This window comes from Scyliorhinus torazame, chromosome 5 (assembly GCF_047496885.1).
Source record: "Scyliorhinus torazame isolate Kashiwa2021f chromosome 5, sScyTor2.1, whole genome shotgun sequence".
In the NCBI taxonomy this organism is placed as follows: domain Eukaryota; kingdom Metazoa; phylum Chordata; class Chondrichthyes; order Carcharhiniformes; family Scyliorhinidae; genus Scyliorhinus; species Scyliorhinus torazame.
In genome coordinates, this window is record NC_092711.1 from 182,689,321 (window position 1) to 182,711,613 (window position 22,293).

A 22,293-nucleotide genomic window follows, 5' to 3' on the forward strand; every position below is an offset into this window, starting at 1 on the left:
ACCGATAAAAGAAAAGATGTTGAGTTAAATTGAACGGGTTGTGCCGTTCAACGGGAGGTAAAGTGTCGGCACGATGGAAGTGAATGACTGGTAAATGAGCGCAGTAATCAGGGCAAAGGGGAAAATAAGAGAAGTGGTTAAACTTGATGCCCATACCTAATAGCTAAGAAAAAATGTTCACCTGGAATTCCGATTGCAGCAAGGATGGGATAGTAAATGATAAAAACCAGACATTTTGGTAATTCATGCATTTCTATCAGTAGCTGCAACTGTGCTCTGCACTACAATTAAGGAGCGGCATATTTATATCCCAGGTCCGGATCCAGGGAGATTTTATCTTTTAAATCAATTAAACTATTTGTACGAAACAGATTACTGCTGGTGCTGCCAGGAAAGTGTTTTTGTTTTCGTGCAGTGGAAAGTTTTACAAGGTCGCTGACAAGGTTCTAAATTAAAATCCTCACAAATACAATTTAATAATTCCCACAAGATAATGCAAATCTAAGGATGTTGTTTTGAAACTAAAATGGAGCCTTGCAATGGCGCTGAATGGTGCTATTCAGCAACATTCTCTTCAATATCAACAAATGCAGGTTTTGCTCAGGGTTGCTATGATGACCTGGAAAAGTCAATTACAACACAATTAATTTCAGCGCGGATAGATCCTTTCAACAAGGTTAGTTTAATTGGAAAATGGTTAAGCGTAATCCTTTACAGTTGTGGCGGGCAGAAACGATTCGCTAGTTTTACATTCCGTGTTATAAGAACATAAGAACTAGGAGCAGGAGTAGGCCATCTGGCCACTCGAGCCTGCTCCACCATTCAATGAGATCATGGCTGATCGTTTCTGGACTCAGCTCCATTTTCCGGCCCGAACACCATAACCCTTAATCCCTTTATTCTTTAAAAAACTATCTATCTTTATCTTAAAAACATTTAATGAAGGAGCCTCTCCTGTTTCACTGGGCAAGGAATTCCATAGATTCACAACCCTTTGGGTGAAGAAGTTCCTCCTAAACTCAGTCCTAAATCTACTTCCCCTTATTTTGAGGCTATGCCCCCTAGTTCTGCTTTCACCCGCCAGTGGAAGCAACCTGCCCGCATCTATCCTATCTATTCCCTTCATAATCTTATATGTTTCTCTAAGAACCTCCTTCATCCTTCTAAATTCCAACGAGTACAGTCCCAGTCTACTCAACCTCTCCTCGTAATCCAACCCCTTCAGCTCTGGGATTAACCTAGTGAATCTCCTCTGCACACCCTCCAGTGCCAGTACGTCCTTTCTCAAGTAAGGAGACCAAAACTGAACACAATACGCCAGGTGTGGCCGCACTAACACCTTATACAATTGCAGCAGAACCTCCCTAGTCTTAAACTCCATCCCTCTAGCAATGAAGGACAACATTCCATTTGCCTTCTTAATCACCTGTTGCACCTATAAACCAACTTTTTGCGACTCATGCACTAGGACACCCAGGTCTCTCTGCACAACAGCATGTTTTAATAATTTATCATTTAAATAATAATCCTTTTTGCTGTTATTCCTACCAAAATGGATAATCTCACATTTGTCAACACTGTAGTCCATCTGCCAGACCCTAGCCCATTCACTTAGCCTGTCCAAATCCCTCTGCAGACTTCCAGTATCCTTGCACTTTTTGCTTTACCACTTATCTTCGTGTTGTCTGCAAATTTGGACACATTGCCCTTGGTCCCCAACTCGAAATCATCTATGTAAATTGTGAACAGGTGTGGGCCCAACACTGATCCCTGAGGGACACCACTAGCTACTGATTGCCAACCAGAGAAACACCCATTAATCCCCACTCTTTGCTTTCTATTAATTAACCAATCCTCTATCCATGCTACTACTTTCCCCTTAATGCCATGCATCTTTATCTTATGCAACGACCTTTTGTGTGGCACCTTGTCAAAGGCTTTCGGGAAATCCAGATATACCACACCCATTGGCTCCCCGTTATCTACCGCACTGTTAATGCCCTCAAAAAATTCCACTAAATTAGTTAGGCACGACCTGCCCTTTATGAACCCATGCTGCGTCTGCCCAATGGGACAATTTCCATCCAGATGACTCGCTATTTCTTCCTTGATGATAGATTCCAGCATCTTCCCTACTACCGAAGTTAAGCTCACTGGCCTATAATTACCCGCTTTCTGCCTACCTCCTTTTTTAAACAGTGGTGTCACGTTTGCTAATTTCCAATCCGCCGGGACCACCCCAGAGTCTAGTGAATTTTGGTAAATTATCACTAGTGCATTTGCAATTTCTCTAGCCATCTCTTTTAGCACTCTGGGATGCATTCCATCAGGTCCAGGAGACTTGTCTACCTTTAGCCCCATTAGCTTGGCCATCACTACCTCCTTGGTGATAACAATCCTCTCAAGGTCCTCACCTGTCATAGCCTCATTTCCATCAGTCACTGGCATGTTATTTGTGTCTTCCACTGTGAAGACCGACCCAAAAAACCTGTTCAGTTCCTCAGCCATTTCCTCATCTCCCATTATTAAATCTCCCTTCTCATCCTCTAAAGGACCAATATTTACCTTATCAAGTAATTATTTGTTCAATGCGTACACATTCAGCACGTACAGGTTCAGATCAGCGTGTTTTATTCAGTCTGCGCGGTTACATTCCAGATTATTGTACTGCAAATAACCACAGAGGTCCATGAACTTCCTGTAAACAAAGATATATTCAAGCATACTTTTTATGAGAATATTTATTGTCACAAGTAGGCTTACATTAACACTGCAATGATGTTACTGTGAAAAGCCCTAAGTCGCCACATTCCGACGCCTGCTCGATACACTGAGGTATAATTTAGAATGTCCAATTCACTGAACAAGCACGTTTTTCGGGAATTGTGGGAGGAAACCAGAGCACCCGGAGGAAACCCACACAGATACAGGGAGAATGTGCAGACTTCGCAAAGACAGTGACCCAAGCCGGGAATCGAACATGGGACCCTGCTGCTGTGAAGCAACAGTGCGAATCACTGTGCTCCCGTGAGGGATCGTCTTCGTTGCTTTCCCAAGTATCTCCCACATTAAAAATTCGCTGCTACAATTTAATTGTTCTTGGGTTTTTGCATTGCAAAATCTATGTGAGACAACTCCCAACCGCTGAAACTACCCGGTGACATAGACCACCTAATTATCCTTGTTATCTCAGAATGTGGTCTTAGAAGTGCTTGGGCCCAATTACTCACTGTTTGTTTCCGCATCTCCATAATAAAGCTATGTACACAAGCTCTGGAGGGCATTCAAGCTTATAACTTGCGATTTCAGTTCTCTTCCCAAAGTACCGGATTCGTTGGCTATATTTCCCATCATTCTCAGACATGACTCTCGTTTAGAAACTTTCGTATTCTAAAACGCAAAAGTCCAGTTATATACTCTTACATTATTGTTGCACTCGTCGTCTTTAAAATGTTACATGTATTGTGAAAATATGGCTCATTTCATGCTCATTCGTTACCCACCTTATTACCAGGTGCCCAAAGCCACTTAGCCATGTTCGCTACCCCTGGAGTAAATCCTCGCCTTTTGCAAATGTTTCCATATCCCTTCAACCACCCAAGGGCCATCTGGGTGGCTTTCTCCGTTTTTGTTGAAATGAGACCCTACAAGTCGCCATTTACCACCAATCGCCTGGTTTAGCACAGGGCTAAAGAGCTGGCTTTTAAAGCGGACCAAGCCAGGCCAGCAGCACGGTTCAATTCCCGTACCAGCCTCCCCGAACAGGCGCCGTAATGTGGCGACTTGGGGCTTTTCACAGTAACTTAATTTGAAGGCTACTTGTGACAATAAGTGATTTCATTTCATTTCATTTTCATCTCCCCCACCTGAACGTCGTCTGACAGGGAACGACTTCTCCATTACCTCCATATATATCCTGCAAATAAAAGCTGTTGATGTGCATATCATCGTGTGGTCTTTCTCTGTTCATATTCCTGTCTGATAAACGGAACATTAGTTGTTCCAATCCTATTCAGCCACCCAGCATTTACTATTTTCGTGATACATTGATGAAAGGATCAGTTCCTTTTTCTGCGGATACTACTCAACTGAAACCTGACGCTGATCTGCGTCCTAATGATCCAGCGTGATGCCACTTGCAAACAGTTCTAAATCTCACGTTGCATTTTAGCACTCAGAAGACACCATAATAAATGAAACATTGCCCAAAAGATTTCCCAGAACACACGTTGTTGACGTCCTTATTGAAGCAGAGGAAATGCAACATCATCGATTATCATAGATAATTCGGCCCATCGATTCTTGGAAAGAGCACCCTACCCAAGGTCAACACCTCCACCCTATCCCCATAACCCAGTAATCCCACCCAACACTAAGGGCAATTTTGGACACTAAGGGCAATCCACCTAACCTGCACACCTTTCGACTGTGGGAGGAAACCGGAGGAGCCGGAGGAAACCCACGCACACATGGGGAGGATGTGCAGACTCCGCACAGACAGTGATCCAAGCCGGAATCGAACCTGGGACCCTGGAGCTGTGAAGCAATTCTGCTATCCAGAATGAAATGAAATGAAAATCGCTTATTGTCACGAGTCGGCTTCAATGAAGTTACTGTGAAAAGCCCCTCGTCGCCACATTCCGGCGCTTGTTCGGGGAGGCTGGTACGGGAATTGAACCATGCTGCTGGCCTGCCTTGGTCTGCTTTAAAAGCCAGCGATTTAGCCCAGTGTGCTAAACCAGCCCCTGTGCTGCCCCACAAAACATGTTTCTTTGTCCTTCCGCCTATGTCAGTTTGCAAGGCCACAAACTCCAGCATGAAGCAGAGGTTTATGGACAATATTTTCCTTTCAGAATGGTACGTTTTCTCCTCAGGATGCACTCCCATCTCGATGATGGAAATAGATATCAAGAGGATGATTTTTTTCCCAAGAGCATCCCTATTGAGACCACGGTTGTGAAGATTGGTTGTTATCGTTTGTCACTTTTATCAGCTGTGCTCTCATTTTCACATCTCAGTCTGGGAGTTCCTTCATTGTTTTTAATAAAAATAGAGGAACATAATCTCATATTTTACGAATATAGTTTAGAATCGTCAGCAGTCAATATCAACGTCAGGAATTGCAGATAGTTTAGCCCCTTTCAATTTTCTCTCATTTGTCTCTCTTTAAAAAAAAAAGGATATTTTGGCGTTATTTAGGCGTTGTGAAAAGTGCACAGTTCTAATTAGGTCTGGAAACATGACTTGTAAAGGCTCAACCTTAGCCTGTTTACGATACTTAATGGCGGTAAACATGGATCACATTCAGTGTGCAGGTACCGTTCACGTACATTGTCTTTCTTTCTGTCAGGGCAAATTATCGACGGGTGTACTCAATATGTGCAGCGCTGAGAATGTGCCCAGGACCACTCTGTACGTCTGACATCAACGTGGACTGGTGAACCGCGGCTGTGGACATGACCAACTGCGCATACTTACATTCGTTTTGTTCAAGAAAAAATAAAATCAACATAGTTCCAATTAACTTGGACTGCTCAATTTCTGTACGGTGCATTCAAATTGAGTAGGGCCTGTTGAGATATTGTGACTATGGAGCGATCCATGTCTGCACGCTGATATACAGTGTGGACATAGCCATTTCTCGGCCCAATGTTTAGCGGGAAACTGAAAATATCTTCAATTTTTCTTCCAGTATGGACTTCTCTAATTCAATCCCATTATATTAAATGTATATAGTCACCATACATTATTTTACAAAAACGTCAACACGTTTACACAAACATACTTATGTTTATGGCTTACATAACTAATTCATTACAGTTATAGTCAGTGCGTGCAGGCCCAGTTCTACGTCATGCCTTTCACTGTGAAATGCCCTATTCCAGGGAGAGTATGCACTCACAACGGCAATGACAAGTGTTTCATGGTTCAAATACGTGCATCGTGGCCCGGTGCGCACAATATATTCAGCGATTATTGTTCTTTTTTTAAATTTAGAGTACACAATTCATTTTTTCCAATTAAGGGGCAATTTAATGTGGCCAATCCACCTACCCTGTAGATATTTTGGGTTGTGGGGGCAAAACCCACGCAGACAGGGAGAATGCAAACTCCACACGGAGAGTGACCCAGAGCCGGGATCGAACCTGGAACCTCGGCGCCGTGAGGTTGCAGTGCTACCCACTGCGCCACCGTGCTGCCAATATTCAGCGATTGTGAAGCTGGTTGTTACCATGGTCAATGCAAGGGCGCCAAACATAACTTCCACTTTAGATGAAGCATATTTACATTAGCTGAATCTCCCAATGTCAACTTTGGGACGACGGGCTAGGATGACAGTCACCGTTGACAAATAAACTGAGCTGCACAAGAGACATACATTTGGCAAATCACCTGGTCAACGTCTCTATATATTGTGGCGAGCAGTCAATACACGTTTAAACAAAATGTCGCCAATGAAAAGTCGTGATGCAGCGCTCGCTACTTCCCTCTCTTCCCACTATTTATGCAGGGCTGCCGATATTAAAGTACAATGTACGTGAACGGTGCGTGTGCACTGAATGTGATCCATGTTTCCCCGTCCGTGGCAAAACAGTACGATTGATTGACAGAGCATTGATAACATCAAACTTACTTTCTCTCCATCAATTGAGAGCCGCGAACGACATGTGTGCCATCCAGAAGATGCCCCCTCTCAACGTGATAAGTAGTGTGGGACAATGGACTAACTTGTTGGTCCGCCAGCCGCGTGATTCGCAGCCGCGTGCCGTTTGCAGGCGTCGGGATTCCATCTTCCCATCCATTGTCAATGGGGCTTGTATTGTAACCACCCCTTGCGGCCTGGAAATCTGTTGCGCTGCAGGCGGGAAAATTGATTCGCAGTGACTGAACAATTCCGGCCCTGTTACACATTCCGGTCATACCATGCAGGAGAACGATGAGCACACTCACATGGGAACACGGTCAGATGTACGTATCACCCAACGTATAAAATTGGAAACATGCGTGATCACTTGTTCAACCTCTGGCATCACTGCCTCACAGCAATATGGGTGTAATACATACAACACAAGGACTAAAAGGACTGATGTGGGCGTCTCACCAATACTGTGGAAAGAGCAAGAAACAATCAAGAATAAATATTGACCGGCTCTTCGAGGGCCATATACCAGAAAAATATCAGAAGGGGATATTATTTTTCATTGAAGGGAATATATCTGTCCCAGACAACATATTGTTAGTATGCGGCATGCATGACCGAATTGGTGGGGACAGAGGCAGTATAATTAAGCACTAACTGCAATAATCCATCTGGCACAAGATAGTGCGAAGACCATATACTTTCCAAATTGTGAACGAAAAGAATTCAGGGTTATTTTGTAATGACGATTTTGAAATTTCCAGCCACCCTATATTTTGTTTCTGCTTTCTGTTATCGATGGAATATCTTATTGACCCCTGACCACATTATTGTAATTTCGAACACATGCACTTCACAGTGATTGGTAACCGTAAAGGTCTTAATGGATAATCTGATAAACAAACCACTCCAAGCACAAGTGTTTGCTGAATAGACAGAAATGAAGGCCACAAATAGCATGATTTTCATTGACACGCTTTCGACTGAACGATACCATTTGACGTTGTTTGCATCCATCTTGGAGAGTAGAAGTGCTTCCGGTTTCAAAGCCATTCAATGAACGGAATGTCCGTCACCACATCACTCCCTTAATATTGCATTGACGAGCGAATCATGATTTCTGGTCGCTCCTTATCCCTCAAGAAAGCCAATTCCGCATCATTTCCTCATACTTGTTCATTCAACTCCTAAATGGACAACATTCTAGGTGTCCCCACAGAAAATGTTTTTAACATCCTGAAGTTCGTCTTGAAGCAATGAACCATTACAATTATGTGATTTTAAGTAATCCAGACCGTGTAAGACATCAATTACATTTTCTCAATTTCCAGTAAGAGATCTGTTCCAATCATTAAAACAATGGCGAAACCTTCCTTCACTTTATGAAACTGCAGACCAGTTTCATGTTGTGCACTAAGACCTGAGTGCTTTATTCCTTCCCTAGTGACAGGATTTACTTGGATAGTCTTTTACATTGTGTGTTGGAGTATTGTGTTCAGTTTCGGCCTCCTTATTTGAGAAAGGATCTGGTGGCATTGGTGGCAGTTCAGATGAGATTCAGCAGATAGACTCTGGGCAGCACGGTAACATTGTGGGGGCAGCACGGTAGCATTGTGGGGGCAGCACGGTAGCATTGTGGGGGCGGGACTGTAGCATTGTGGATAGCACAATTGCTTCACAGCTCCAGGGTCCCAGGTTCGATTCCGGCTTGGATCACTGTCTGTGGCGGGTCTGCACATCCTCCCGGTGTGTGCGTGTGTTTCCTCCGGGTGCTCCGGTTTCCTCCCACAGTCCAAAGATGTGCAGGTTAGGTGGATTGGCCATGATAAATTGAACTTAGTGTCAAAAATTGCCCTTAGTGTTGGGTGGGGTTACTGGGTTATGGGGATAGGGTGGAGGTGTTGACCTTGGGTCGGGTGCTCTTTCCAAGAGCCGGTGCAGACTCGATGGGCCGAATGGCCTCCTTCTGCACTGTAAATTATATGATTCCAGGATTAAAAGTTTGATGTATGTGGAGCGATTGAACTGTTTGCGCTTAGACACGCTGGAGTTTTGATGAATGAGAGGGGACATGACAGAGGTATAAAATAGTAAGAGGGATTGATAAAGTAAACGTAGACCAAATATACCCACTTGTGGGGAAATCTAGAACTAGAGGTCACAGACATAGGTAAAGAGTCGGTCGATTGAAAACTGAGATGAGGATGAACTACTTCTCGCGGAGGGTGGAAAATCTGTGGCACTTGCTGCCCTATAATGCGGTGCAGTCTGAATCATTAAGTCGTATCAAGAAGGATATAGATATATATCTGATTTAAAAACGTGTTGAAGAGATATGGGGAGCAAGCAGGAAGCTGGATTTGAGACCAGTTGGAGATCAGCCAAGATCTGACTGAATGGCGGAGTACACTCGAACGACTGAATTGCGTAGGTCTGCTCCTAATTCCTATGTTCCTATGTGTGGAGTCACATCCTCCTCTTAGATTCTCCCCAATAATTGAGCATCGCGAAATTTGTGGTGTCACGTCCTGCTTTTAGTTTGTCCCAATCATTGAGCATGGCGACATATGTGGAGGCACTTCATCCTCAGTTTCTCCCAAATCCTTGAGGATGGCGTTATTTGTGGAGTGACTTACACCTCTTAGTTTCTCCCCAATCATTAAGGATGGCAGCTTGTGTTGGGTCACCTCCTCCACTTAGTCTCTTCCCAATCATTAAACATGTTGATCTGTGCGGACTCACCTCCACTCTTTGGTTTGTCTGCAATCATTGAGCATGACGATATCTGTGGTGCCATCTCTTCTATATATAAAGACAAATTACAGCGGATGCAGGAATCTGAAACGAAAGGGAAAATGCTGGAAATTCTGAGCAGGTCTGGCAGCATCTGTAGGAAGAAAAAAGAGCGAACGTTTCGAGTCCAGTGACTCTTTGTCAAAGCTAACAAACGGAGAAAGTGGGTAATAATTATACTGGTGGAGTGAAAATGCAAGATAGGCCATAGCCACTGAAACGCAGGGAAACGGAGTGCTAATAGCCACGGAAACTAAGGAAAAAGAGTGCTGATGGCAGTCCCCAGAGAGACCAAAAGGTGTGAAAGGGCAAACAGCAGGGAAACTAACATCAGAGGGCGTCCTGTGACAGATGTAAATGTGGTGGGAGGGGATACAAAGGGGAGAAAGGATAATGAAAGGTGGACAAGATGGCGGGGGGGGGGGCGGGGGGGGGGGGGGTTAAATATCTCTTAATAAAGACAAGAAAGAAAGAAATGGTAAAGGACATTTAAAATAAAATGGGATGAAGATTGGATCCTCACTGTCTTTAGGTGATGTCCCGAAGGATTGAAGAATAGCCAATGTTGTTCCTTTGTTTAAGAAGGGTATCGAGGATAATCCAGGGAACTACAGGCGCTGAGCCTTACTCCAGTGGTAGGAAAATTATTGGAGATAATTCTTGAAGACAGGATCTTCTCCCACTTGGAACCAAGTGGACGTATTAGCGAGAGGCAGCACGGTTTTCTGAATGGGAGGTCGTGTCTCACTAAATTGACAGAGTTTTTCGCGGAGGTCACAAAGATGATTGATGCAGGTAGGGCAGTGGATGTTGTCTATATGGACTTCAGTAAGGTTTTTGACAAGGTCCCACATGACAGACTGGTGAAGTCACATGGGATCAGAGGTGAGCTGGCAAGATGGATACAGAACTGGCTAGGACAGAGAAGGCGGAGAGTAGCAACAGAAGGGTGCTTTCCTGATTGGAGGGCTGTGACTAGTGGTGTTCCACAGGTTTCAGTGCTCGGACCTTTGCTGTTCGTAGTATATTTAAATGATTTGGAGGAAAATGTAACTGGTCTGATTAGTAAGTTTGCGGACGACACAAAGATTGGTGGAATTGCGGATCGCGATGAGGACTGCCAGAGGATACAGCAGTATTTAGATCGTTTGGAAACTTGGGCAGAGAGTTGGAAGATAGAGTTTAATCCGGACAAATGTGAGGTAATGCATTTTGCAAGTTCTAATACAGGTGAGGAATATACAATGAATGGTAGAACCCTCAAGAGCATTGACAGTCAGAGAGATCTAGGTGTACAGGTCCACAGGTCACTGAAAGGGGCAACACAGGTGGAGAAGGTAGTCAGGAAGGCATACGGCATACTTGCCTTCATTGGCCGGGGCATTCTGTATAAAACTTGGCAAGTCATGTTGCAGCTGTATAGAACCTGAGTTAGGCCACACTTTGATATAGTGTTCAATTTAGGTCGCCACACTACAAGAAGGATGTGGCGGTTTTAGAGAGGGTGCAGAAGAGATTTACCAGGATGTTGCCGGTTATGGAGAGCATTATCTATGAGGACAGGTTGAATAAACTTGGTTTGTTCTCACTGGAACGAAGGAGGTTGAGGGGCGACCTGATAGCGGTCTACAAAATTAGAAGGGGCATAGAATGAAAATGAAAACCGCTTATTGTCACAAGTAGGCTTCAAATTAAGTTACTGTGAAAGGCCCCTCGTCGCCACATTCCGGCACCTGTTCGGGGAGGCTGGTACGGGACAGAGTGGATCGATACTTTTTACCAGGGTAGAGGGGTCAATTACTGGGGGCATAGATTTAAGGTGCGAGGGGCAAGGTTTAGAGGAGATGTACGAGGCAGGTTTTGTACACAGAGGGTAGTGGGTGCCTGGAGCTCGCTGCCGGAGGAGGTGGTGGAAGCAGGGGCGTTTAAGGGGCATCTTTACAAATACATGAATAGGATGGGATTAGAAGGATACGGACCCCGGAAGTGTAGACGATTTTCGTTTAGACGTGCAGCATGGTAGGCGCATGCTTGGAGGGCCGATGGGCCTGTTTCTCTGCTGTACTTTCTTTGTTCTTTGATCATTGAAAACAAATGGTCGAGGTGGGGTAGAGCTAATCATCTGAAGTAGTTGAATTAGATGTTGAGACCGGAAGGCTGTAGCGTGCCTAACCGAAAGATGAGATGCTGTTCCTCCAGTTTGCGGTGAGCTTCACTGGAACATTGCAGCAGGCCAAGGACAGACATGTGGGCATGGAAGCAGGTTTTTTGTTAAAATGGCAAGCAACGGTAAGGTCAGTGCGCATTCAGGATCCTGACCTTCCCGTTGCTTGCTATTTTAACAAAAGAACCTGCTCCCAACAACTTCAGATGATTAACTTTACCCCAACTCGTCCCATTTGTTTTCATTCCATTTCATTTTTAATGTCCTTTACCATTTCTTTACTTCTTGTTCTTCTGAATATATATTTAACCACTCCCTCACCTTATCCACCTTTCCTAACCCTTTCTCCCCTTTGCTTCCCCCTTCCCCTCCCACCACATTTAAATCTGTCACAGTGTACCATCTGATGTAAGTTTCTCTACAGTTTGGTGTTTCATACCTTTTGTTCTCTCTGGGGACTGCCATTAGCACTCATTTCCCTTGGTTTCTGTGCTATTAGCACCCGGTTTCCCTGGGTTTCTGTGGCTATGACTCATCTTTCATTCTCACTCCACAGTATAAATATTTCCCACTTTCTCTGCCTGTGAGCTTTTACGAAGAGTCATTGGATTGGAAACGTAAGCTCCTTTCTCTCCCAACAGATGCTGCCAGACCTGCTGAGATTTTTCAGCATTTTCTCTTTCGAGCCATCTCTTCTGCTTTATCGCTTAATTGTTCACCACTATTCATGAATGGATATGGCAGGATGGGAGTTATTATATGTGATCGGTTGTTGTGAGAACGTGTGTGCTGTCTGTCGCTGACTTCTTCTGCTGTTTGGCATGCAATTTGTTGCTACCACAATATGTCTTCAATGCGTATCCGGTGGACAAATGGCTGCGCGCCATCTGCGTTCAGTCAAATTGTGTATCTTAAACTCACACAATGTTACAGTGAATCAATCGCACCACCCAACAAACGTTATTTTCCAGAATACTGACGTATTGCATACGAGACCTTAACTTAACTTTTGAGTGACGAGCAAGTACGCAGGCAGATGAAGTCCTTTTTCTGTATTCGGCTTCTGCAGTGCTGGATATACAGTCCATGGTCTGATCTGGTGCCCTGTCTTTGCTCTTCCTTCTGTTGGTGGTGCGCTGGTCCTCCTCATGCTGGCCGGTGAAGATCACCGTTATTCAGTTGCTGTTGCACGCTGTTGCAGAGAGCGATTCTCAGGTGGTGCAGCACCTTTTGTACCTTATTGGTTTTGCGCTCTTTTGGGCGGTCCCTGGACCATTACCAATCAATTGATCAAGATTCGATCACCCTGATCGAACATTCCAATCACGGGCTCCCACATTCATTTCGTGGTTTACCCTCACAGGCCATGTCTGTTGGTGTGAGGGGCGCGTAAGACCTTCCATATAAGGAATGGTGGTGCCGCTATAGAACATAGAACATTACAGCGCAGTACAGGCCCTTCGGCCCTCGATGTTGCACAGACCTGTGAAACCACTCTAAAGCCCATCAACACTATTCCCTTATCGTCCATATATCTATTCAATTACCATTTGAATGCCCTTAGTGTTGGCGAGTCCACGACTGTTGCAGGCAGGGCATTCCACGCCTTTACTACTCTCTGAGCAAAGAAACTACCTCTGACATCTGTCATATATCTATATCCCCTCAATTTAAAGCTATGTCCCCTCGTGCTAAACATCACCATCCGAGGAAAAAGGCTCTCACTGTCCACCCTATCCAATCCTCTGATCATCTTGTATGCCTCAATTAAGTCACCTCTTAACCTTCTTCTCTCTAATGAAAACAGCCTCAAGTCCCTCAGCCTTTCCTCATAAGATCTTCCCTCCATCCAGGTAACATTCTGGTAAACCTCCTCTGCACCCTTTCCAATGCTCCCACATCCTTCCTTTAATGCGGCGACCAGAATTGCACGCAATACTCCAAATGCGGACGCGCCAGAGTTTTGTACAGCTGCAACATGACCTCATGGCTCCGAAACTCAATCCCTCTACCAATAAAAGCTAACACACCATACGCCTTCTTAATAACCCTCTCAACCTGGGTGGCAACTTTCAGGGATCGATGTACATCGACACCGAGATCCCTCTGCTCATCCACACTGCCAAGAATCTTACCATTAGCCCAGTACTCTGTTTTCCTGTTATTCCTTCCAAAATGAATCACCTCACACTTTTCTGCATTAAACTCCATTTGCCACCTCTCAGCCCAGCGCTGCAGCTTATCTATGTCCTTCTGTAACTTGTAACATCCTTCTGCACTGTCCACAACTCGACCGACTTTCGTGTCATAAGCAAATTTACTCACCCATCCTTCTACGCCCTCCTCCAGGTCATTCATAAAAATAACAAACAGCAGTGGTCCCACAACAGATCCTTGTGGTACACCACTAGTAACTGGACTCCAGTCTGAACATTTCCCATCAACCACCGCCTTTTGTCTTCTTCGAGACAGCCAATTTCTGATCCAAACTGCTAAATCACCCTGAATCCTATGCCTCCGTATTTTCTGCAGTAGCCTACCGTGGGGGACCTTATCAAACGCTTTACTGAAATCCATATACACCACATCAACTGCTTTACCCTCATCCACCTGTTTGGTCACCTTCTCAAAGAACTCTATAAGGTTTGTGAGGCGATGGCCATTTACCTGCGCATTGTGATGGCAAGGCTGTAGCTTGCTCCTATATGTTTAATTAAGCTGCAGCCTGTTTGACCCTAAACCTGGCCAATTCTACCAGCCTCCGAAGCAGGACGCCATTTTAGGTGGCCGTTCGGCCACAGATCCCTCCTCTTGATACTGAACACGATGCCGTATGACCGTAGAAGGGAGGGGGGGGGGGTGGGGGGGGGGTTACAGTCGCATTGCTACGGTGTTCCTGCCATGATGAATGGCGGGTATGAAAGCAAGCTGGAGGACGATAGCTGTGATGTTGCACAACTGCGCTGGTGCCACCTGTTAAGATGTGTCAAGTCAGCCAAAGAAGATGAGAAAATGAGTAGGCTGTGTGGGCCGTTACCATTCATGAATTTCCTTTTGGTTCATTGGCAGAACTGGTGGGTACGGCCGTGGATAGTTACACCCTGCGGAATATAGATCCGTGGGAAATTTCCATGTTGCAGAAAAGACTTCATTGTGTTCTCAAAGAAAGCCAGAAGAGACGGGTAGCATATGGAAGTAAAGTGCCGTGGGCCATGGAGAATTAAAATTTAGTAGGGTGCCTTTATGACTTTAACATTTAGCAAACTGCCTTGAGGACTCTAAACTTTAGACAGATGTCCTCGACGAATAGAAGTGTTGTAAGTGGCGGGTTCTTGTACCTTACATTTGTTTGTAAGTAGGCTGAATCTCATCATCTAGAGAACTCCACATTACACGGATAAACTGCCCAACAGATACTCATTCTCGGAATCATTTGTCTCATAGGGCCCCATCTTTATCTTGTACCGGCTTTCCAGACATTTATTTGTTCATTGTGCCACACTGGAGTTTGTAGCGGTATTCCTCAGTCTCTGTCCTCATGCCTTATCCTAATCAGCCTACGGGGCCGAAACCCCATCCAGGAAGGGTCTGAGCTGTCCGGTGTGGCCATTAAAGTAACCCTGTCTCGTTTATGTAATAGGTGTAACTTGGCGGGTGAGGGAAATACATTCTGGCAACCGACTGCATATACAATTGCTGCCAGTTCGGCAGTTTGGGCACCCAGGTGTCTGGATAATTTGAGGGCGAGTTCCACTAGTGGTCGGCCCGGCATGTCCTCCACATATGTACCACATATATGATCCTAGTCCGTCCTCTATTGTGGGTGAGTTCTCCACATAAATTCTGAGCGCAGTGTATTTCTGATGGGTAGCTATCTGTTTTGACCCTGACCGTGCCTCCTGTTGTGTTGGGATAAACGGTTCTGTGGAATCCTTCGTACCTATGATCTGACACTCATGTGGGTGTCCCCCAAAAGGAAATGAAAATCGCTTATTGTCACAAGTAGGCTTCAATGAAGTTACTGAGAAAAGCCCTTAGTCGCCAAATTCCGGCGCCTGTTCGGGAAGGCTGGTGCAGGAATCGAACCGTGCTGCTGGCCTGCCTTGGTCTGCTTTAAAAGCCAGCGATTTAGCACAGTGTGCTAAACTATCTCTGAGCAGGGTTGCCTGCGTGCGGCGCGGACCTGGCTTACCTTGCCGTTCTTAAATCGGCCTTCCAGCAAAAACTGGGTTGCGGTGTGTATTATGGGCCAGGGCTTAGAGAACCCCAAAGTATATCGGGAGTTCACCTGACCCACCGCTATGAATTGATTTTAGTTATGAGGAGCACAAGGGCCCAATAAACAAGGGCATGTTTATTCTATCAATCCAGTTAACATTTTATAAATACACAGTAAACAGTTTATCAACGACCAATCCTGACCACCCCCAAAATATACAGTACACTATAGATAACCCTTAATAACTTTCCAAACAACATCCATAAGTTAAAACCTTTTTAAACGAAGACAACAGGTTTACATGCTCTACAGAAACAGGTTTTACTTTGAAATCATCAGTGATCTCAAGACATTTTTTGGCTTGTAGAGAGAGAGATCATTATACAGCTGCTTGCTTTGAATGCAGCTATCACCTCTGAAAACGAAACCAAAAATACACTACAACTGCCAGCTCAAAATGAAAGTGAAAAACAGACAGCCCAGCTCCACCCACACACTGACGTCACTGCAGCTATTTGATAAACACCCATTTCTTAAAGGTACATCCACCTGACATATGTTCGATGAGGACAGTGATGGGACTAAATCCTGTGACGTTCGCAAAGTACTGCACAGCCCAATATACCACGAGCTGGTGCCATTCATACCCGGAGAAGCTCTGTTCGACTGCATCTAGTACTTGGGAGGCGTATCTACTAGGCCTAATCTACCGTGTCCCTGCTGCAATAGTACTGCTAAAAGCATATGATCGCTGGCTGCCACATTCTAAGGCGTATGGGAACTAGTAGGCTGGTGCTGTGGCGAGGGTGTAATTTAAATCCGTTACTGCAGCTTTGTGCAGCGGGATCCAGTTACAGGTGGCATTTTTCTTTCGAACGTAAGTCAACGGAGCTGCATTAGTGGCTAAGCCATCTATATGGTTCCTACAGTACACTGCCAGACCTAGGAAAGCTCGGAAAGCACTCAAATTTCGTGGTAGTGGTAGCTGCAGTATCGAATCTGTCTTTTTCTGTTCGATCTCCCTCTTCCCGTGCCTCATTACTGTACCCAGGTATAGGACTTCTGATTTCATTACTTGGGCCTTTTTCGGGTTGACTTTACACCAAATTGAGTGGAGCAGTACAAGCAATTTGTATAACAGAGCTACATGCTCCTCTCTGGTAATGGTCTTCAGCAGTAAGTCATCGACATACTGGATCGAGGTACTCAGGTCGGGAAAGTTTCGCTCGTCCGGCAGTTCGCTGTCTGTGGAAAATGGAAGGGGAATTATAGAGACCCTGCGGTAGGCAAATCCAAGTGGAAGGTGAAAGCGAACTTGTACTTGCAGGACCGATTTAAGGTGATGGACCAGGGACAATTGCTGATATCCAGCACTGTGAAAACATTTGCCTGCACCTCTTGTTTCACCATGTTGGCGGGTCATGTAGCTACAGTGGGGGCTCTGAATCGGTGATCTTAGTTAATTTTGTGTAATCGAATGTCAAAGAAAAAAGAAAAAAGAAAAGTACAGCACAGGAACAGGCCCTTCAGTCCTCCAAGCCCGTGCCGACCATGCTGGCCGACTCAACTACAATCTTCGACACTTCCTGGGTCCGTATTCCTCTATTCCCATCCTATTCATGTATTTGTCAAGATGCCCCTTAAATGTCACTATCGTCCCTGCTTCCACCACCTCCTCCGGTAGCGAGTTCCAGGCACCCACTACCCATGTGTAAAAAAAACTTGCCCCTCGCACCTTAAACCTATGCCCTCTGGTAATTGACCCCTATACCCTGGGGAAAAGCCTCTGACTATCCACTCTGTCTATGCCCCTCATAATTTTGTAGCCCTCTATCAGGTCGCCACTCAACCTCCGTTGTTCCAGTGAGAACAAACCGAGTTTGTTCAACCGCACCTCATAGCTAATGCCCTCCATACCAGGCAACATTCTGGTAAATCTCTTCTGCACCCTCTCTAAAGCCTCCACATCCTTCTGGTCGTGTGGCGACCAGAATTGAACACTATACTCCAAGTGTGGCCTAACTAAGGTTCTATACAGCTGCAACATGACTTGCCAATTCTTATACGCAATGCCCCGGCCAATGAAGGCAAGCATGCCGTATACCTTCTTGACTACCTTCTCCGCCTGTGTTGCCCCTCTCAGTGACCTGTGGACCTGTACACCTAGATCTCTCTGACTTTCAATACTCTTGAGGGTTCTACCATTCACGTATATTCCCTACCTGCATTAGACCTTCCAAAATGCATTACCTCACATTTGCCCGGATTAATCTCCATCTTCCATCTCTCCGCCCAAGTCTCCAAACAATCTAAATCCTGCTGTATCTTCTGACAGTCCTCATCGCTATCCGCAATTCCACCAACCTTTGTGTCGTCTGAAACTTACTAATCAGACCAGTTACATTTTCCTCCATATCATTTACATATACTACGAACAGAAAACGTCCCAGCACTGATCCCTGCGGAACACCACTAGTCACAGCCCTCCAATTAGAAAAGCATTCTTCCATTGCTACTCTCTGCCTTCTATGACCTAGCCAGTTCTGTATCCACCTTGCCAGTTCACCCCTGATCCCGTGTGACTTCACCTTTTGTACTAGTCTGCCATGAGGGACCTTGTCAAAGGCCTTACTGAAGTCCACATGGACAACAGCCACTGCCCTACCTGCATCAATCATCTTTGTGACCTCCTCGAAAAACTCTATCAAGTTAATGAGACACGACCTCCCCTTCACAAAACCATGCTGCCTCTCACTAATACGCCCATTTGCTTCCAAATGGGAGTAGATCCTGTCTCGAAGAATTCTCTCCAGTAATTTCCCTACCACTGACGTAAGGCTCACCGGCCTATAGTTCCCTGGATTATCCTTGCTACCCTTCTTAAACAGAGGAACAACATTGGCTGTTCTCCAGTCCACCGGGACATCAACTGAAGACAGTGAGGATCCAAAGATTTCTGTCAAGGCCTCAGCAATTTCCTCTCTAGCCTCCTTCAGTATTCTGGGGTAGATCCATCAGGCCCTGGGGACTTATCTACCTTAATATTTTTCAAGACGCCCAACACCTCGGCTTTTTGCATCCCAATGTGACCCAGGCTTACTACACACCCTTCTCCAGATTCAACATCTACCAATTCCTTCTCTTTCGTGAATACTGATGCAAAGTATTCATTTAGTACCTCGCCCATTTCCTCTGGCTCCACACATAGATTCCCTTGCCTATCCTTCAGTGGGCCAACCATTTCCATGGCTACCCTCTTGCTTTTTATGTACGTGTAAAAAGCCTTGGGATTTTCCTTAACCCTATTTGCCAATGTCTTTTCGTGACCCCTTCTAGCCCTCCTGGCGCCTTGCATAAGTTTCTTCCTACTTTCCTTATATTCCACACAGGCTTTGTCTGTTCCCAGCCTTTTAGCCCTGACAAATGCCTTATTTTTCTTTTTGAGGAGGCCTACAATATCTCTCGTTATCCAAGGTTCCCGAAAATTGCCGTATTTATCCTTCTTCCTCACAGGAACATGCCGGTCATGAATTCCTTTCACCGGCGCTTGAAAGCCTCCCACATGTCAGATGTTGATTTACCCTCAAACATCCGCCCCCAATCTAGGTTCTTCAGTTCCCGGCAAATATTGTTATAATTAGCGTTCCCCCAATTTACCTCATTCACCCTAGGACCACTCTTATCCTTGTTCACCAGCACTTTAAAACTTACTGAATTGTGGTCACTGGTCTCGAAATGCTACCCTCCTGAAACGACTACCACCTGGCCGGGCTCATTCCCCAATACCAGGTCAAGCACCGCCCCTTCCCTAGTTGGACTGTCAACATATTGTTTTAAGAAGCCCTCCTGGATGCTCCTTACAAACTCTGCCCCGTCTAAGCCCCTGGCACTAAGTGAGTCCCAGTCAATATTGGGGAAGTTGAAGTCTCCCATCACCACAACCCTATTTTTACTCTTTTCCAAAATCTCTCTATCTATCTGCCCCTCTATCTCCCGCTGGTTGTTGGGAGGCCTGTAGTAAACCCCCAACATTGTGACTGCACCCTTCTTATTCCTGATCTCTACCCATTTAGCCTCACTGCCCTCTGAGGTGTCCTCCCGTAGTACAGCTGTGATATCCTCCCTAACCAGTAGCACAACTCCGCCACCCCTTTTACATCCCCCTCTATTCCGCCTGAAACATCTAAATCCTGGAAAGTTTAGCTGCCCTTCCCTCAAACAGGTCTCTGTAATGGCAACAACATCATAGTTCCAAGTACTAATCCAAGCTCTAAGTTCATCTGCCTTACCCGTCATACTTCTTGCATTAAAACATATGCACTTCAGGTCACCAGACCTGCTGAGTTCAGCAACTTCACCCTGTCTGCTCTGCCTCAGAGCCACACTGTCCCTATTCCCTAGTTCTCCCTCAATGCTCTCGCCTTCTGACCTATTGTTCCCGTGCCCACACCCCTGCCATACTAGTTTAAACCCTCCTGTGTGACACTAGCAAACCTCGCGGCCAGGATATTTATGCCTCTCCAGTTTAGATGCAACCCGTCCTTCTTATATAGGTCACACCTGCCCCGGAAGAGCTCCCAGTGGTCCATATAACGGAAAACCTCCCTCCTACACCAGCTGTTTAGCCACCTATTTAGCTGCTCTAACTTCCTATTTCTAGCCTCACTGGCACGTGGCATAGGGAGTAATCCCGAGATTACAACCCTCGAGGTCCTGTCTTCCCAGCACTAGATTTCTGCCTAGCTCCCTGAACTCCTGCTGCAGGACCTCATGCTCCTTCCTGCCTATGTCGTTAGAACCAATATGTACAACTACCTCTGCCTGTTTGCCCTCCCCTTCAGGATGCCCTCTACCCATTCGGAGACATCCTGGACCCTGGCACCAGGGAGGCAACATACCATCCTGAAGTCTCTTTCACATCGACAGAAGCGCCTATCTGTGCCCCTGACTATAGAGTCCCCTGTGACTATTGCTCTTCTGCGCTTTGACCCTCCCTTCTGAACATCAGAGCCAGCCCTGGTGCCACTGCTTTGGCTGCTGCTGTTTTGCCTGATAGGCTATCCCCCCCCGACAGTATCCAAAGTATTCCTGCCCTTTCTGGTGGTCACCCATTTCTCTGCCTGTACCTTGGGTGTGACCACATTTATATAACTGCTATCTATGACGCTCCCCGCCACTTGCATGCTCCTAAGTGCATCCAATTGCTGCTCGAACCGAACCATGCGGTCCGTGAGGAGGTCCAGTTGGGTGTACTTTCTGCAGATGAAGCCATCCGGGCCGCTGGAAGCCTCCCGGACCTGCCACATCTCACAGTCAGAGCACTGCACCCCTCTAACTGACATTGCGTCAATTAATTAGTAAATTAAAGTTAAAAGTTTTTAAAAATTAAAAAGTTTCTGTTAACTATATGTTTCCTAGCACTAGCTTTCTACTATAAATGTGAAAGCTAAATACAGTACTCTCCGACCTCTGGCTTAGATACCCCTCTAAATTATAATGAAGTAATTATGTTTAATTAGTTTACCAATGCTTAATTTTTTTAATTTAGTGTAGATTCCCAACCAGCCACTCAGGTCACAGCTTTTCTGTGATGTCACTTCAGTCCGCCACCAACCCCCCCCCCCCCCCCCCCCCACACCACCACCACCATCACCACACACATACACAATTTGAAACGGTAATAAAAGTAAAAAAATTATTTCTGAGGGTCTCAGATGCTTTCTGGTTCTCTCCCTGCATATTAAAAGTTACAGGGCAGAAGGATGAGAGAGGACAAAACAGTAGGGAAAAGGCACCTTCTCCCACTCTGCAGCAAATTACCTCACTGCACCAAATTACCAAGTTTCAAATTCCCACTCTGGATGTGTCTCATTCACTCAGGATGTATCGCTTTGACTTGCGCAACGCCATGATCCGCCTGGCTTTTTCACAGGCCATGTTGGTGTACTGTTGCTGGATGCTACGGGTCTCAACACCCTTGCTGTAATAGGCTGTCAATAACTTTGGCTATTTCTGTCTCCGCCTGTCTGTTTAATAATACCGGGTGATCGCAGGAAACATTGCTTAGGTGTGCCTGTATAGGGGTGGTGATACGTCCCTCTTGCATATGTCTGGTAAATCCACTGAGTGTAATGGTGTTTGCAGTGGGCCAAGGGATGTCTGTGTGCAACGTGGATGTGCTGAGGGGTGTTCGGGAAGCTCCGGTATCTGAAAGGAATTCAACAAGGTCGCCTATTACCTTGCCATTGGCCCGGGGACTCCCTATACTATCGCACCTGGTGTTGCAGGCCCAGATTGGAGAGTCCAGGTGCCGTAAATCTAGCGAATCGGGCGCGGGGTCATGCGGGTAAGCACCCACAATGTGCATGTGGCGGCTGTGACCTCCAGCGGTCGTGGGTGGTGTTCTAGTTTATATCTGGGGGCAGGTATAGCTGGTGGGGCCGGAGGGCCATGTCTTCTCGGGAGCCTGGTGAATCT